This window comes from Wolffia australiana, chromosome 4 (genome assembly GCF_029677425.1).
Source record: "Wolffia australiana isolate 7733 chromosome 4, ASM2967742v1".
Taxonomy (NCBI): domain Eukaryota; kingdom Viridiplantae; phylum Streptophyta; class Magnoliopsida; order Alismatales; family Araceae; genus Wolffia; species Wolffia australiana.
The window spans coordinates 9,088,538-9,093,786 of NC_135838.1; positions in this window are offsets into that span (position 1 = coordinate 9,088,538).

The following is a 5,249-nucleotide window of genomic DNA, read 5'->3' on the forward strand; positions in this document are numbered from 1 at the left end:
AAATTAACTCTATTTAGGGTCAAATTATTCAAGTAGATCACTAATTGAATTCCTTACTAGTTTCCCTTGGACGATACCTATACTTATCACTATACATGTTAAGTTAGGATTTTAGAAATTTTATTCTTTAAGCTAAAATTAACAATGACAAAGGATTTTAATTGGCTAATTTACCCCTCATTTTTGGCTTATCAAGTACCCTGCATCCTTATAAAAAAAGGTAGCCTTGGACTTTGTTCCTAATTACAATTAGGGGAGTGATTTACTCATTCAAAATCTCATTCTGGTCTGTTTGGCATTCCAAGAATGAAGGATTGAAGGAGTGACATTTAGATGAAGACATATGAAGAGAAATCACCGCTTGGTCTTTTGGGCAAGTGACAATGAAGTTAGTGTGATATTCATTTTTTTCTATCTCATATCTTCGTCCTTTTTCCAAAGTTATCTTCAGTGATATCCTAAGCTTTCACTATCACGTACGCCCACCTTCAACTCCATCACTCATTGGCGACGGAAAAATTTTCATCCCTCTCCCCCACTTCGCCGCTCATGGTGCAAATCCATCACCATCTCCATCACAATAAATGGCAATATATCATTCATTGACTCCACCCCACCCACGAAATTACCGTCAACCATCATCTGGTGCTCATTAAGCGCCGAGTAAGGTATTCTAACTTGAATCAATTATTTCTTTCAACTATAAAATCCTAAAAGATTTCCAAATTTATTTTATAAATTTAGAATAAATTAGGTTAATAGGGTTAATATTTTATGAATTTCCTAGAATTCTTTTGACTTAGCTTTCACTATTTTGATTTCACTAAAATAGATTTAATTATTCAAATAAATATAAAGTAAAAATAGAAAATTATATTTAAGTTTCACTTATTCAATACTTGCTCCTAGTGGATTTGACCATTACTCACTTTATGATAGTAAAAAAAATTATAACTTTTTTTATGAACTAGAAGCCTTAAATGATGTCTTCAACCCTAATTTCTGATTTATCAATGATAATCAACTATGCTGGGGGTAATTGATAATAAAATAACATGATACTATGAATATCAACTATGCCCTCACTTAATCATTGCTAGTTCCTTAATAGTGCTATTTATGTTATCCTTAGGTTTTCCATTCTCCTTGACACAAAATGAAGATAAGTGCACAAGTTTGAAATATGTCAATCATATATTTATCATGAATACTTTAGATGACAACTTATACATTAGCCTTTTTGAAGAATTCATGGAACGACCCCTCTTGATCTGGAAAGAACTGCTGCTCATGAATGAAGCCTACTTCTTACCAGGTATGACACTATAACTGTGGAATTTTCTCAGTTAAGACATTAAAATGGTAGACCTCAGTTCTCTCCCGCATGGTGGCAATGGAGTGTTTGAGGTCCCCCCTAACTTTCTTCCTATGTGAAAACAAGGAATACGCTCTCTTCTCATGTATAAGCACATAATATCAAATGTATATCAATACAACTTGGGTGATAAGGCTCCTATATAACGATGGGTAAAGAAGGAAGACAATGGTGGATGGCAGAAAGGTGTTAGGGCACGTAGTCTGCTGCACAAATCGATGAGGAAAAAGTCAAAGTTTTATTCAAATAAATTCAAATTTATATTTTCTAACTTAAGAATTATTTTTTATGAATTTAACAACAGAAAATTATTTTTACGTCTTTTAATTATGTAATTTTCATTTTTTAAGCCGCCCTCGCCAAGAAAATACAAAGCTACAAATCACGGCCCGCAATCCAATGCGGGCCGCTGACTTAGCTGTGGTCCCAAGCTGGCCGTCTGACGTGTCCAACACGTCAGGCAGCCAGCGGGACCAACACAGCTGCCCATCCGACGTGCATGACACGTCAACGATGGGCGAGCTGGAGGCACTCCCGCATGGATCCATCCAGGCCGTCGGACTTGACAGCCTCGATGGATCTAACGTTCCTAAAAATTTGAAAACCAAAAAAAACAAAAAATTCAAAAAAACCCAAAAAAAACTAGATTAGTGCCGACGCTCACCATCATTACTGCGGGCGTCGTTTGTCCGCTTATCTGGACCATCGGTGAAGACAGGTGTCACGCTGGGGATGGTCCGGATGGGAGACTACCGATGGACCCCCCGAATATTAAAAAAAACAGACCATTGGCGGTGAACTTACTGCCGGCGCCCAACTTTTTTGACCATTCCACGCTGCCTGAGTCAGCACCCGCATTTAATGATCCTTCCACGCCACCAGCGCCCGCCATTTTTGACCTTTCCAAGACGTCATCGCCGTTAGATGAACTGTTGGACCACTCGACCGACGGCCAGGATTTAACCACATCACCCCGTCCGCACCGATCTGCCAACGAGGCAGACACGTTGGCTGAGTCAGTCCCAGTCGACGCTGTCGACTCGGATGACTCAGCACCCGGCTACATGCGGCTAATCAATTGTGGCTAATCAATTGGCGCCATTGCCGGGGAAGCAACGCTAAGGAAAATTCAATTGGTTTTCATTTCTATCAATTTAGTGCTTTAAAATTTTCAAAATCGATTTTGGTTTAATTTTCTCTAAAGTTCTTAGTATTCATCTAATTTTTATTATTGCACTACATTGTATTGCTTACAATAGATAATTTTTTTTAAGCATATGAAGCAACCATGTCTCACTATGATGGAAAAAGTTCTTATTATTATGAGTTGCATCAAAATTATCACCATGATCATTGTCTTTATGAAAATTCACAATGTGAATATTTTCTTGATCTTGGAGATTCCTGGCATCATGATGAAAAAAATTATTGTGGCATCAATCCTTATACGTATGATTGTGACCATTCAAATGAGGCCTTCCCCAATCTTTATGAGCATTCGTATTATCCTAAATCTAGTGAGGTGACGATCCCTAAATTTTCTCGTCATAATAACCATGATCATGGCTTCCACACTCATGCCATATCCCCTTTGGAATATCCACACTATGAGGGGGGGCAATCACCATCTTTAGTACTTTCCTCTACAATTTCATTGCAAAATGCATCATCTTCATTTTCCAACGAGCATCATGTGTTTGTTAATGAGTTTGAAAGGATTCAACAGAAAATTTCTCAACTTGATGACTCCGAAGAGAGTGACCAGTTTATGATGAATTATTTTCTTGAATATGAGGATGTTTTCAAACATGAATGTCTTTCCAAAATGAGTCTACTTCATGATATGATTAGAGGGTTTCCTACTAAAACAAATGATTTTCATGAAAGGGGAGAATACTTTTAAGGATCTTACATATGGAGAAAGATGTTTGTAAATTTTTGAAGGATTTATTAGCAGAAAGTGGTCCCCTCGAGGAAGATTATTTTCTCAGAAAAATGAAAATTATTAAGATGGAGATTTCTGAAATCTTGAATTTACATTTTTATGAAGAGGAAATACATGGGTATGAGGAATTACAATCAGATGCTTCTAAGTTAAATTTTCAGGATGACATGCGAGAAACGATGGAAAGAGATGAGGAAGTTCAGTTTGAAAACACCCATCCTCATCTGGAAGAGTATCAACCTCCTATTCCATTTCCAGAAGCACTGCGTACTGGAATTGTATGTAAACCCATATATAATAGGAATGGAGAAGAGATGAAAGAATTTTCAAGACATGATTCTTTTGGAAAATTGTGCAAGGATAATTTTGGGGAATCAAGGATCTCAATGGAAGAAGTGGATGAAATAATCTCTAACATCTACATGTTGTTTCTTGATGACAGAAATCATGTGAAGGAAAATAGCAATTTGAAGGCTTCCATGAGGATGGTATTGATGGATATAGAAATGGAAAAAGAATTTTGCAATACGCCAAATGAATTATTTAAATTTCAACCTAGGACAAGGATGAAAAAAATTTGTGATGAAGTTGAGGTTGAACCTTTCTTATGCAAAATTCTTTTTACAGATTGGCATGATCATTTATTTGAATTGAAATGGCAATCTTCTAGTAACGTTTTATTTGCATTTGATGTCTTAAATGTTTTACATTTGTGGACCAAAATTACAAGGAAACCTATTCTTAAATATAGGTATGTACACATGGGAATTGAGTTTCTCATACAAAGTCCTTTGAGTTTAGCTTTATGATTGAGACAATCTTTAGTTCGATTTATTCTACTTTTTCTAATGGGAACTGGGATCCTTTTCCAGTTCTCCTTTATGTTTTTTTCCTATTTCTTTAGCTGTACCAAGTAGGTGGAACCCACATGAAGGAGGAATCAAGGGATGCAACCTTACCATAAGGGGGAGCGGTTTTGAAGATTTGTCCACAACCTGATCTTTTAGGACCCAAGTCCTCAACTTGAATTCTCTCTTCAATTTCTATGTTTAAAGACTTCAAATATTGTTTTTCATGTGCAACCTCTATCAGTTGTGTTGTTGTGTTTTTTATCAGGATGTTGACCAAGTTGGAGCAATCATGATGTACAACGCAACACAACTTATTTCAGGATTTTATATCTATCATCTCAACGGCGAGCCACACGTCCATCCCAACTGTTTGCCATTCTCTCCCTCAATTTTTATTTTCATTATTTTCTTAGTTATGCATTGAGGACCATGCATGTTTTAGTGGGGGGGGGCTAGTTCATTTAAACTGGTCAACTATGACTTATACATTTAGTTTTGAGGAATATTATATGAATTGAACCTGCCTATAACAATAATTAACATGCCTCTAGATGAATCAGAAATTTTCATCCAATGGTTTGGGAACATGTGTAGAGAAGTTAAGCTCCTAGAGCAGATCATGAGCATGTTAGAGGTGGAACACATGTGATTTTGAGCAATGTGGGTTCAATTTCAAATTGGGGAGAGTGTCTAGTTGGTGATTAGATGATGGAAAGTCAAAGGGTTGAAGCTCTATGCTCCAAAGGTTGAGGGATGAGTGAATTGAGGTCCCCCATTCCGTCAGCTCAACATAGCCGATCCCACTTTTGTATTTTGTCCCACCATTAGCCTACTTTCATTCCAAAATAGGAGCAGTCATTCTCCAACTCTTATGCACAGAATCCACCATCTCCATCCACCTCATTGTTCCACACACTTCACGCCATATCCATCATAACTTGACTCCACCACCTTGCTCCCACTACCGAAGATATGTCTATCTCCCTTTCTACGATATCACTCTGATACTACCTCTTCAACTCTTTTTCTGTCCATAATTCAGTCTGCATTATCTAAATCTTATTCTTCTGTCTCTTCT